This window comes from Nannobrachium achirus (genome assembly GCF_963921795.1).
Source record: "Nannobrachium achirus genome assembly, chromosome: 15".
Lineage (NCBI taxonomy): Eukaryota > Metazoa > Chordata > Actinopteri > Myctophiformes > Myctophidae > Nannobrachium > Nannobrachium achirus.
This window is the reverse complement of record NC_137822.1, coordinates 40753544-40768406: the sequence shown is the minus strand read 5'-3', so window position 1 is coordinate 40768406 and position 14863 is coordinate 40753544. Positions and strand designations below refer to the sequence as shown.

Genomic DNA, 14863 nt, shown 5'->3' with positions numbered 1-14863 from the left:
TTTGACAGCACAATCATCACAGTGTATTTTGGATTCATGTCAATTTGTGTTTTCAGATATTCAACCGCTTGAGCTGTCAATACTTGAAAAAGTCCAGTATTAAACTGGACTTTTCACTCTGTACTTAGTCTGCTCTTTTTCCCCTCTACACCAAACCTCTTTGCCGAAAATAGCCGATCTACAAGCTCACAGGTTAGCATTCACCAGCCCCAGACTAATGGGACCTCGGACAAGTGACTTTTGTGCCTGGACAAGTGAACGGGAAATGTACTTGTCCAAAAGACAAGTACCTCAAAAACCTAATGTGAAGCCCTATGAATGGTTGCATCCTTTGTCGGTTAATCAGTTGAGGAATATAAAAGAACGCATATCAATGGTTTATTAATCACAGATTGTTCGATATGCACACTTGTGTACGTTCATCGAGGCATTTATAAACCGCAGCATGCCTCGTATCTTTGGTTGTCAGAGGGTCAATGAACAACAAACAAACGTTGTGCAAACGCACACTCAGAAGAGTGTACAAAAGGAACCAAATGGACGCAAAAATGAAGGGGTCCATTTGGTTCCATTCGTAACACTCTTCTGACTGAGTCAGAATCACTGCTTAAACTAGTTTAGACTTTTTCCTTGTGCGTCCTTGCAGGCTTGCAGTCCTTCCTTTGTGCGGTTTGCATCTCATGCGCAATTTCTAGCAAGCGGCATTACGATAAACAGCTTATTAGGGCCGTAATATGAAAGACTTCCTGTCGGATAGGAGCTTCTCTTCTCTTCTCTGCCATGCATGTTGAAAATAACTACGTTCTGTTTTATTTAAATGTTTATTCCTTTATTAATGAGTTTAACAGTCCCGGAGTTTGTCGGACGCAAAACCACTACAAAGAAATGAGGGAAGTGTGGTGGAACGAAGGAATGCAGTGTGCCTTTATATCATCACCCCCACCCCCCTCCCCCCTCTCTCTCTACACACACACACACACACACACACACACACACACACACACACACACACACACGCACACGCACAGGGGCGTCACTAGTGGGGGAAAAGTGGGACTGAGTTACTAGGGGCCCAAGGTGGGGAGGGGCCTTCATTATTTTATACTTTAGCTATTGAAAAATAGCAGATGTACAAGCTCGCAGCGTGGCACCGAGTGCCGCGCTGCAAGATTGTAGATCTGCTATTTTTGAAAAGTCATGAAAATGTGTGCAAATCTTTGAATATATGTATTTTTTTAAGCAAACATTTGTAACTCAGATTTTGCTTCTGGGGGGTCCCCGGAACGAAATATTCTGAGATTCTGAGAATTTTCCTTCACATGAAAAGGTTTGAGCACCACTGACATAGAAACATACATTCTTTCAAAAAACCTAGAAAGGGCTAGGGCTAGAAAGACTTGCACAAATTGTCACAATTTTTCAAAAATAGCTGATCTACAAGCTTGCTGTGAGCTTGTATATCTGCTATTTTTCAATAGTTAAAGCACAAAATAATGCTTAATAATACTTTCCCAGTTCCCCCTATGAAGAACATTCATGGGGGGGCCCGCAGTGAATACTTGAACCCATGGCCCAGAATTTGGTGTGACACCCCTGCACACATGCATGCACGCACGCACGCACGCACGCACGCACGCACGCACGCACGCACGCACGCACGCACGCACGCACGCACACACACACACACCCCAACATACTTCACTATACTACAGAGGACAGCCTTTCTGGTAGAACGGCATCGAAAATCAATATCTTTGATGGAACATTTGGTCCGCATGAGTAAAGTAATGTGAGCGGATGGGACGATATGAAAATGTCATATCACCATTATTGTGACAAAAGAAATCGCGATTTACGATATTATCACGATAATCAAAATCCATTATCCTAGGGCGGAACATTCGCCAAAAAATAGCAGATCCACAAGCTCACAATGCGTCGCAAAATGACGCGTTGTGAGCTTGTAGATCTGTTATTTTTTGGCAAAGACATTTGATAGAAAGTAAAAAAAAAGACTGTATCGAGTACGTACCTTTTACCAATAGAGGGTTTAAATGGTAAAATGGTTTTATTGCAGCTCTGCAAATAAAAAGGTGAATTGATCCCAGTGCATGACGGAGGACGACTTCACGATAAATTAAATCTCCACGATACGATTATTGTGAGTGTTTTTTATCACGATATACGATAATATCGCATATCGTCCCATCTCTAACGCACGCACGCACGCACGCACGCACGCACGCACGCACGCACGCATGCACGCACGCACGCACACACAGGCACACGTTTATAACCTTTTACACCATAACCGCGAAGCTGGAAAAATAGCCAGATCCGAGACGGGGTTTTGTTATTGTGAGCTTGTAGATCTAGGGCTGTCACAATTATTACATAATCGTCTAATCGTGATTATTTGACATTATCGCAATTATTTTGTCATAATCGTCATAATCGTGAATGTTGAAAAAATGTCAGAAATAGTGGAAATAGCAGATCTACAAGCTCACAACGCGTCGCATCGCGACGCGTTGTGAGCTTGTAGATCGGCTATTTCCACTATCAATGTTATTTTTGAGCGGTGGTTACACCGTCTCCTATACGTGGCCGTGTGTGTATGCGTGTGTGTGTGTGTGTGTGCGTGCGTGTGTCCGTGTCTGTATGTAGCCTGCAGTGCAGAGCCTGCAGTACCTTTTCTGGCCACACATGTTAAGGGAGGGGCGCTGTTGTTCAGGCCAGAGAGACACACACACACACACACACACACACACACACACACACACACCGACCACCGCTCAGTTCACACGGGTGTGATTTTTTACGTAGTAAGTTGTCAAATATGTCAGTAATGTATTTGTGTATTTAGGTTATGTATCGTATCTACCATATGCAACTTCAAAGCCTAAAAGCCAAACAGAAATGTAATTATCAACAACAAAAACACAATTAAATCGTTAATCGCCAATTATTTGAGTGACAATTAATCGTCATGTAAAATGTCATATCGTGACAGCCCTATGTAGATCTGCTATTCTTCAGCTGTAGTAGAACTGGCTGTGTTTTCTATATTGTACCTAGCCAGTCGTCGTCAGTCTGGGGGGCTCTCAAGACTATAGCAATACAAGGATACGCACACACACGCGTGCACGCACACACACGCACACACACACACACACACACACACACACACACACACACACACACACACACACACACACACACACACACGCACACACGCACACACACACACACACACACACACACACACACACACACACACACACCCCTCCAGCACATGGCAGGCCTGGTCTGCCACAGGAAACAGCCAGTATCATAACCACACGCATTTTTCTGTTGATCAGCGCAGCTCTGGTTCTGATTAATTCCCGGGGAGAGCGAGCAGAACCGCACGCACGCACGCACGCACGCACGCACGCACGCACGCACACACACACACACACACACACACACACGCACACGCACACGCACACGCACACAGACCCAGAACCCACGGATCCCATTACTCAGAGCCTCCATAAACGCTGTGTCTCCAGCAGGCAGCACAATGACGTGTTAACCGTCCCTCTGACTGTGGAAACACTGCTTTTAATACAGTTACACTCACAGAGCAGTTGTTGTTGGACTACAGTTGAATACAGTCTTCTTCTTTTTATTATAACCCATTTAGGGCCTAGAATTATTCAATGCTTTAACCAGTGAAAAATAGCAGATATACAAGCTCACAGTGCGGCACTCAGCTAAAGCATTCAATAATTCTAGGCCTAAATGGGTTTAATACAGTTACACTCAGAGCGGTTGTTGTTGGAACAGTTGAATACAGTCTTCTTCTTTTTATTAACATTTAGTTACATTTAGACCAGTTGTTGTGTTTTTTACCTTTAACTATAGGGATGAGACGATACGAACATTTCATATCACGACTATTGTGACAAAAGAAATGTACGATATTATCGCGATAATCAAAGTCCGTTATCCTGGGGCGGAACATTGGCAAAAAATGGCAGATATACCGGTACAAGCTCACAACGCGCAGCAACGCAACACGTTGTGAGCTTGTAGATCGGCTATTTTTTGGGGGCAAAGACATTTGATTGAGAGTGAAAAAAAAGACTGTATCAAGTACGTATATTATAAATACCTTTTACCAATTATAGAGGATTAAATGGTTCTGGATATGCAGCTCGGCAAATAAAGGGTGAAATGATCCCAGTGCATGACGGAGGACGATATCACGATACATTAAATCTCCACCATACGATTATCGCGAGCGTTTTCTATCACGATAAACGATATAATATGGCTTATCGTCCCATCCCCAGTTGTAACCCTATAGTCCGCTTCTTTTTACCTTTCAATCTGCCACACATCTGTGTCACATTAGATAGTGGCCGTGTACTTTATACTGTATATAGCTTTAGCAACATTAGGGCTGCACAATACATACCAGGGGTCTTCAATGTTTTCAGGCCAAGGACCCCTTAGTTGAGAGAGAGATGAAGCAGGGACCCCCACTACCTTTTCATAGATTCCATATAGTTCATCGTTTGACAGCACAATCATCAGTGTATTTTGGTTTCATGTCAATTTGTGTTTTCAGATATTTAACCACTTGAACCTTCAATACTTAATAAACTTGACCTTGCACTCTGTACTTAGTCTGCTCTTTTTCCCCTCTACACCAATGCTCTTTGCCAAAAATAGCCGATCTACAAGCTCACAACGCCTCGCGCTGCGAGGCGTTGTGAGCTTGTAGATCTGCTATTTTTGGCTAACGTTCTCAAAATATGGACACGTGTTCAAGTGGTTAATATAAAAAAGAAGAAAACTCTGAGGACCCCCTAGGGGTCCCGGACCCCCTGTTGAAGACCCCTGATATATACTACAGGTCCGTAACTCTCAGAGTGTAGGAATGGAACCAAATGGACCCTTAAGCGTCTGTAACTCTGAGAGTGTGCAAATGGCAACAAAAGGAGCCTTGCTGGTCTGTAACTGTTAGAGTGTACAAAATGGAACCAAATGGACCCTTACGGGACCGTAACTTAACTTAGAGTTATGATGGGCCTAGAAATGAAATGGTTTGAGAACCACTTTGTCTGTTAGCAGCAAACATTGGGCAAAAACACGTTCAAAATGTATACTTCGATATTTGTTTAGTTTACTTGTCGCGCTACGCATTGTGAGCTTGTAGATCGGCCATGTTGAATTTGCTGTATGTTTTGTAATATAATAATCAAAATCTACAATGAACTTGTTATTAAAGTTTTCAAATTACAATACTTGCCTCTGAGATGTAGTGAAGTAGGAGTAAAAGTACTGATAAAAAGAAAAACTCAAGTACAATATTTGAGTAAATGTACTCACACCACTGTTTCTTCACATTGTGATGGCATCGTAGTAGAATGCGTATCCTTGTTAATCACCGAACGCGTGAAGATATACGATCTACAAGCTCACAATGCTTCGGAGCTGTGCCGCGTTGTGATCTTGGGGATCTGCAAAAAAAAGAAATTTGCAAGGAGGACTATAAATCAGGCATTTACCTTCTCCTTGGTGCAGCTGTGGCTTTAATAGAGAGACTCGATTTTACGTGCTTTTATTCCCAATTCTGACCAATTCTGTCTGGTCATTTCTTTTTATGACCGCAGCACTTACATTTTCACTTGTTTATCCTGTATGCTTTTATGAGCTCTCTCTCTCTCTCTCTCTCTCTCTCTCTCTCTCTCTCTCTCTCTCTCTGTCTCTCCTGAGTGGGTGAAATTGGCATCCCAACCTGTATTGTATTTTCGGTTTACTGAAAGAGACACTGTTACTGAACAAACACTCTATAATAAGCAATGATTACTAGGGGAATCTATGTGGAGAGATATTCAACACTTATTATGAGCAAAATAAAGATCACTTAAGAGCTCATAAAGGAACCTTCCCTCCTCTTTTCAACATCGTCTCCATATATGGGTAAAGCTAAAACTGTAAAGCTCACAATGCGATGGGACGGTGTCATTTCCACACATTCTCTGTGTCTAACGACAGTGGTCCTCAAACCTTATCATGTCAAGGACCCCCAAATTGATATGCATTTTGGCTGTGGACCCCCATCTGTAAATAATTTGCATTTGTGCCAGGGACCGACCATAAGGGAAGATTTAAGTTTAGAAATATATAAATAAAAACAACACTCACATCCGTCTGACTGACTGTGTGTGTGTGTGTGTGTGTGTGTGTGTGTGTGTGTGTGTGTGTGTGTGTGTGTGTGTGTGTGTGTGTGTGTGTGTGTGTGTGTGTGTGTGTGTGTGTGAGTTTCTGTCTCGTTAGCAGCATGTCACGGACAAACCCCAAAATGTGACTTTGATCAGTCCTTATATGGACATATGGTGAATGAATGGACTAAATGGTAAATGGACTACATTTATAATTTCACCCATTCACACTCCGGTTGGTGGGGGAAACCTGCATGCAAGGCACCGGCTTGGGACTTGTCTTGTGTGGCCTGCATGTATGTGGGACCACACTCCTGCATGGTATGTGGGACCACACTCCTGCATGGTATGTGGGACCACACTCCTGCATGGTATGTGGGACCACACTCCTGTCGGTCACTGTGACCATGTCTTTGTGTAATAAGGCTGAGAGTGCTCCTGGCACAAGCATTTCATTGTCTCCACCAGCCGAAGGCTGAGGGAGAGTATGTTTTCCCCTCCGTCCGTCCGTCCGTCCGTCCGTCCGTCCGTCCGTCCGTCCGTGCGTGCGTCCGTCCGTCCGTCCGTGCGTACGTGCGTCCGTGCGTCCGTGCGTCCTCGCAGTTTGTGAGCAGCTAATCTCAGTCACCGTTGGCCCGATCGCTGCCAAACTGTGCACACACACTCCCTGGATGCCAATCTAGAACCTCTGCCCCACATTTTTCAAATCAGCCTCATGGTGGCGCTATAACAGGCCGATTTGTGTGGCCTGGTTGTTACCAGCTAATCTCCGGCGCCGTTGGCCCGATCGCTGCCAAACTGAGCACACACACTCCCTGGATGCTAATTCAGAACCTCTGCCCCACATTTTTTAAATCAGCCTCATGGTGGCGCTATAACAGGCCGATTTGTGTGGCCTGGTGGAGACCTGTGCTCGGAAGAGCACTGCTTCTAGTTGTATCTGTACCTGTATGGATGATATGTGTGACAGTAAAACTGAACCTGACCTGAACTTCCCCGGCGGGAGCAGTTATAGGGGTTCAGTGTCTTGCTCAAGGACACTTCGACACATACTGTAGCTAGGAATTGAACCAGTGGCTCATGTCATCATGGAACCAAAACCTGAATGTTTTGAATGAGTCGTAACTGAAATAGACTTCAGAGTGAGGATAACAAAACCTGTGGTTGGAATTATTATAGCTACTCATAGTGTGTGTATTATAATAATTACAAGTTACACTTAATTATAGTGGAGTTTATACTGATGGTCATTTGGTACTTGGTACAGGGTTTCGTTTGATTGATTGATTGAACCATTTATTAACAATTGTGTTTACAGTACAGGTGGTACATTATGCTAAAAGGATAAACCAAATGGACCCTTACAGGTCTGTAACTCTCAGAGTGTACACAACTACAAATGGAACCAAATGGACCCTTACGGGTCTGTAACTCAGAGTGTACACAACTACAAATGGAACCAAATGGACCCTTACAGGTCTGTAACTCAGAGTGTACACAACTACAAATGGAACCAAATGGACCATTACGGGTCTGTAACTCAGAGTGTACACAACTACAAATGGAACCAAATGGACCATTACAGGTCTGTAACTCAGAGTGTACACAACTACAAATGGAACCAAATGGACCATTACGGGTCTGTAACTCAGAGTGTACACAACTACAAATGGAACCAAATGGACCCTTACGGGTCTGTAACTCTTGAGTGTGTACACCCTCACGGGTCCATTTGGTTCCATGTGTACACTCTCAGAGTTAATTATGCGTCAGTGTAGAGAGCGATGTAGTGAACAGCATGCCTTTGATCCTCTCACATGACTCATCATAGCCTCTTTATGTCAAAGTGCTGCTGGCTCATAATTAGAGCGCTTTAGTTTGATGTGGGAGTGCAGTACACAGCTCACACATGTCTCTCTCTCTCTCTCTCTCTCTCTCTCTCTCTCTCTCACACACACACATACACACACACACACACACACACACACACACACACACACACACACACACACACACACACACACACACACACTCATGAGGACATCTGCATAGTCAGTCAGGACAGCGGTTTTATGAACTGCGTTTTCTTAACATATTTTTTTAAAAGACAAACCCCTAAAATAAATGCGGCTTATACCTCTGCTCTGGCCCAACAAACCTAACCTCTGAATCCATCATCCTAACCGGCATGTTTTCCCAATTGTTTTTTTATTTTATTCGTCAAACCATAAAAATTTCCTTTTTGTTTGCGCAACGACCTGGAAAATGATCCTCACACAAAGTATATTTCTCAAGTCCTACAATACTGTGGTCCTCTTGAGTCTAGTTAAGTACACACACACACACACACACACACACACACACACACACACACACACACACACACACACACACACACACATACACACACACGCGCACGCACACACACACGCGCGCGTGCACACGTACGCGGTCTTAAGCTTTAAATTAGTGGGAGCCTATGAGAGGCCAGGCTGATGTCAAGGAGAGCCCTGCCGCTGTTATTGATATTAAAAAGCAAAGGGCATCATTAACAATTCCACAGCCATCATCAGCCCCACAATGCCCTGCACCGCCGCACTATACTTAAGAGCTTTCCTCCTCTGGTTGTTATGAGCTGGAAGGGAGAGACGGAAAAGAAAAGGCAACAAAACAAGGCCTCGTGTAATAAAATGTCTGTTGTTGTCATTGTCCTAAAATATGCCTCACTTCACTGAGTATGGGTTAAAGGTGGCGTAAGAAAGCCCTCAAGGGATTATTCCTTACAAAGACTTTTAATCATCGAAACAAATAAAGTCCCACAAATATTCAATTCATGTTTTTTTTTCTTTCTTTGGAACTTTAGAACTATATAAGGCACTCTGGGTAAGAGCATCTGCTAAACGCCTATTTAAGTATCTGGTGGGTTTAGTAGGAACCAGCTAGCCGGTTCCCTTTGTTAGGGCGACTCTTCTGGTATTCGCTGCAATAATATGAACGACTTTGGGCTTGTTTTTCTACAAAGTTGCTTGTAAATATTGGTATTTGTGTTTTTTTGTTTGTTGTGTAGTTGCTTATTTGGGCTTGTTTCTTGCGTATTCAGGCTTGTTTCTACCATAACTTGTCTCTAAAGTTTAGTTGCTTATTTGGTCTTCTTTCTAACTTGTCTCTAAAGTGTAGTTGCGTATTTGGGCTTGTCTCTAAAGTGTAGTTGCTTATTCGGGCTTGTTTCCTGGTGTTTAGTGGTTGTCAAACAACTTCCATGTTTCCTGGACCCCCCCAAACTAATGTGCGATGTGCGACTGCCAAGAATGACGAGCACTTTAAGTGCCTCGGAGAGGAAGCAGACGAACGCTCTGAAATCACAAGGATTAAAGGGATACAAGTCAATTTCGAATAATTGTAATTCTTTTTTAGACACAAATCTTCTCTTCTGGGGTGGTCCCTGACCCTAATGTAAAACATTTTCAGATGGGGGGGGGGGGGGGGGGGGGGGGGGTCCGCGACTCCGCGGGCCAACGATGTATCAATGCGGGGTCCTTGGAATGAACACAGATTTGAGAACTATATTCTGTCTTATTTCTCAGCGCTGGTATATCTATCACTGCAGTGTGAGTTTCCAGGTTGTGGTTTGCTGCCAGGCCGCTCTGTCTCTCTCTCTGTCTCTCTCTCTGTCTCTCTCTGTCTCTCTCTCTCTGTCTCTCTCTCTGTCTCTCTCTCTCTCTCTCTGTCTCTCTCTCTCTGTCTGTCTCTCTCTCTCTGTCTCTCTCTCTCTCTCTGTCTCTCTCTCTCTATCTCTCTGTCTCTCTCTCTCTCTCTCTGTCTCGCTGTCCAGGCACGTGCACACATAGACATCAAAGGGGGCTCGAGCCCCTGCCTTTTTATCTGTCTGTAGAAAGTGCCCTCTCCAGCCCATGAATGCAGTTTATTTTTCACTATGGTGAAAGAAATGCAAATGCACCTCTTTCCATGCCATACCTGAAGGCAGCATTAAAGAGAATTGCCTTGTCCAAACTCTCCAGAACTTGAATGCAGCATCTCATGTTGAAAGAACTGCCCTCTCCGTGTAGAAATCCATGCTGTTACGCCACATCTCCAGTATTGACTTGATTATGCTTTAGTTCAGTGTGGTATCAAGCACCGAAAATAGCCGACCTCCAAGCTCACAACACGTTGTGAGCTTGGAGGTCTGCTATTTTCGATATTTCCCTTTTAGAAATGTCAGCCCCTGCCTCTCTAACATTCTCTGCACGTCCCTGTCGCTGTCTCTCTGTCTCTCTCTCTCTCTCTGTCTCTCTATGTCTGTCTCTCTGTCTGTCTCTCTGTATCTCTCTCGGTCTGTCTGTCTGTCTGGCAGCTGTAAACCTCCATGACGTTTCCCATTCCAGCGCCTTGAAAAGTAACAGCACCCCCAGGCCAAATACCATCCACTTCCTGCCGCCCGACGCAACACTTACACACACAACTCACTCACACTCACTCACACACACACACACACACACACACACACACACACACACACACACACACACACATATGCACGCACTCGCACGCATGCACAGACGCACACAGACGTTTCTATTGCTATACTTGCGAGAACATGAAAACATTTAGGATGCCATTGGAAGTATCTGGAAAAATAGCTGAAAAACATGTCCAGAAAGTGCTGATCTACAAGCTAACAGATCTTGTAGATCTGCATATTTTTTGGTGCGCGTCATAAAAATAAAATAAAAACAAACCTATTCGCTCACGTCATGTCGAATCCCCAAGCCTGACGCTTGTAAGTCTAAAGCTGGTTGCACACTGCTGCGTTTTTCGGGCCGAATATCGGACTGAATTTCGGAGAACGCAAATAAAAAAATCAACCTCACGTTATGTCAGTCATGTTTGCACACTGCCGCCCCTTTTCGCGCACCACTCGGTCCCTTGCTCTCTCTATCTCTCTCTCTCTCCTTGCCCTGAAAAACACATTTCGCAACGAAAAATGCAGCAGTGTGCAACCACCTTTACTGTGACATGAATCAATGTTTAAACCAGTGTTTCTCAAAGTGGATTCCAGGGACTCTGTGGGTTCCTTTATGGGGGTCTACATTGACCTATGCAAGTCTGTAACTCTGACAGCATACAAATGGAACCAAATGAACCCTAACGGGTCCATTTGGTTCCATTTTGTACACTGTCAGAGTTAAGGGGAATCCCTGAAATGTAAAAGTTTGAGAAGTGGTTTAAACCACAAACCAACCGTTTGTCCTGCGAGCAAAAGGAAAATGGACCTCAACCACGTCATGTTTCTCACATTCCACTAGACTTGTGAGGACATTTGGTCCTCACAGGCATGGTAATACAAACACACGCACACACACACACACACACACACACACACACACACACACACACACTCGTGCACGCGCACACACGCACCCTGTTCCGCTGCCAAGAATGACAAGCACTTTAAGTGCTCTGGAGAGGAAGGAGATAAAAGGGCTGAAATCACAAGGATTAAAGGGATATAAGTCATATTCCTTTGTTACAATGAGTGTTAAGTAGCTCCATGTTCACATAGTAATAGTTGTTACAATGAGTGTTAAGTAGCTCCATGTTCACATTGTAATAGTTGTTACAATGAGTGTTAAGTAGCTCCATGTTCACATTGTAATAGTTGTTACAATGAGTGTTAAGTAGCTCCATGTTCACATAGTAATAGTTGTTACAATGAGTGTTAAGTAGCTCCATGTTCACATAGTAATAGTTGTTACAATGAGTGTTAAGTAGCTCCATGTTCACATTGTAATAGTTGTTACAATGAGTGTTAAGTAGCTCCATGTTCACATTGTAATAGTTGTTACAATGAGTGTTAAGTAGCTTCATATTCACATAGTAATAGTTGTTACAATGAGTGTTAAGTATAGCTCCATGTTCACATAGTAATAGTTGTTACAATGAGTGTTAAGTAGCTCCATGTTCACATAGTAATAGTTGTTACAATGAGTGTTAAGTAGCTCCATATTCACATAGTAATAGTTGTTACAATGAGTGTTAAGTATAGCTCCATGTTCACATAGTAATAGTTGTTACAACGAGTGTTAAGTATAGCTCCATGTTCACATAGTAATAGTTGTTACAATGAGTGTTAAGTATAGCTCCATGTTCACATAGTAATAGTTGTTACAATGAGTGTTAAGTAGCTCCATGTTCACATAGTAATAGTTGTTACAATGAGTGTTAAGTAGCTCCATGTTCACATAGTAATAGTTGTTACAATGAGTGTTAAGTATAGCTCCATGTTCACATAGTAATAGTTGTTACAATGAGTGTTAAGTATAGCTCCATGTTCACATAGTAATAGTTGTTACAATGAGTGTTAAGTAGCTCCATGTTCACATAGTAATAGTTGTTACAATGAGAGTTAAGTATAGCTTGTTACGTATTTTTCATCATTGCACACTGGTTACGCTCCATAAGTAACCAGTGTGCTGGTCAACGTTTCGATCTCAATAGATCCTCATCATGTCCTGATGAAGATCTATTAAGATCGAAACGTTGACCAGCAATAAACTTATGGAGCGTAACCAGTGTGCTGACTCTATTATGTCCTTCTTGATGATTCTGCGTGTCTAGCACCTGGGCCATGGATATGCGTACACTACTTTATTCATTAGTTGTTCATCATTGGTCATGTTTTCAAACTCTCCTTGGGTGGTTATGATCTATGGGAAGTATGTGTCTCTGATGTCTTGGTACTGCGGACAGGTGGTCTCTCTCTCTCTCTCTCTCTCTCTCTCTCTCTCTCTCTCTCTCTCTCTCTCTCTGTTTTCTGACACAAACGTGTTAATTGTGTTATGGTGTTAAGTGTACAAAGTGTGAACAAGTTGCTAGACATGTCCGTTGATTTATCTTTGACTCACTTCGTAGGCATATGTGTTGATAATGTGTAGACTAGGTTATATTTGATCTATCCAAACCAAATGGTTTAATTTTGAACGGTTTCAGAGTTATGGGGGTCCTTGCAAATAAAATGTTTGATAACACAACTAGTACTAGTGAACTCCTATTTTCGGATGTCCATATTCGGAGAACTTTAGCCAAAAATAGCAGATCGACAAGCTAAGCAGCTATTTTTGGCAAAGAGCTTTGGTGTAGAGGGGGAAAAAGAGCAGACTAAGTACAGAGTGAAAGGTCAAGTGTATTAAGTATTGACAGTTCAAGTGGTTAAATATCTGAAAACACAAATTGACATGGATCCAAAATACACTGATGATTGTGCTGTCAAACGATGAAACTATATGGAATCCATGAAAGGTTGTGGGGGTCCCTGCTTCATCTCTCTCTCAACTAAAGGGGTCCTTATAGCATCATACTAAATGTCATTCATGTTCTGAAGCAAACCATGCAGGCGTGACATTCAGTAACTGGGTCCTATCAAAATAAGAACATTATAATGGTGTGTGTGTGTGTGTGTGTGTGTGTGTGTGTGTGTGTGTGTGTGTGTGTGTGTGTGTGTGTGTGTGTGTGCGTGCGTGCGTGCGTGCGTGCGTGCGTGCGTGCGTGCGTGCGTGCGTGCGTGCGTGCGTGCGTGCGTGCGTGCGTGCGTGCGTGCGTGCGTGCGTGCGTGCGTGCGTGCGTGCGTGCGTGCGTGCGTGCGTGCGTGCGTGCGTGCTTTCCGCAGACACATTTGTCCGTGTGCAGACATATTGATGACCCCTGCTTAATACATAATAGGATTATTGAGTTTCACGCTCACTCTAGCAGACATTTATTTCAGGCTTCTGTTTCATGACATCAAAAGCATGTCGTAACACCAGCTGTTATGGGTTTAGGCTTTTTTAACTGTGTTGACATGAGATGTTTTCGCTCTCTTGCTGTCGTAATTGTTGACGCTTTTAGTCATCCTTTTTTATGCCGTGGAGTTTTAGTCATATTTCTTCTGAAAGGTTTTAGTTTCAGTTGGGAATTGTCATGAATTTAGTAGAGTAAATCTACAGTTGATTTAGTCGAGTAAAATGTATTTTAGTGAGCCGTGGTGGCGTCGTAATGCCCGATTTATAATTATCTGCATGCCAAAAAATAGCAGATACAACGCGTTGTGAGCTTGTAGATCAGCTATTTTCAGAGACACCTGTGCACACAAACGAGCATGAATGTCTTAGTTCTACTGGATCTCCTCTCCACTAGTCCCTCCATAACATGTATCTTTATCTTAGTTCTACTGGATGTCTTCTTCAATCTCCACTAGTCCCTCCCCAATCTCTCGAGACAAGAGTCAATGATGGCTCCAAAAGGGACAAGTGGGCGGTCCTTTTTCGTGACGATGGCTAGCCAGAATAGTCCCTCCCTAACATGTAGTTATCTTAGTTCTACTGGATCTCTTCTCCACTAGTCCCTCCCTAGTTCTACTGGATCTCTTCTCCTCTAGTCCCTCCCTAACATTTTAGTCGGCTGTAGCTCAGGAGGTAGAGCAAGTTCCAAATCCCAGCTCCTCCTGTCTACATGTGGAAGTGTTCTTGGGCAAGACACTGAACCCCACGTTGCCTCCAATGAGTGGGTCGGTGTCAGCTTGCCACCATTGGTGTGTGAATGTGGGAAGTGAGGACGCTGGCGTCGACTGTTCGCCGCTTCACCTCCCAATGAATGAATGAATGAACCAT

The 14863-nt window shown here is 43.5% G+C and overlaps 1 protein-coding gene across 1 annotated transcript in view; it reads left to right on the top strand.

Moving 5' to 3' along the window:
* ror2 (receptor tyrosine kinase-like orphan receptor 2) overlaps positions 1-14863 on the top strand; it is a gene marked incomplete at both ends in the record, with an annotated part of 49390 nt that overhangs the window by 19067 nt on the left and 15460 nt on the right. The window lies entirely within an intron of this gene.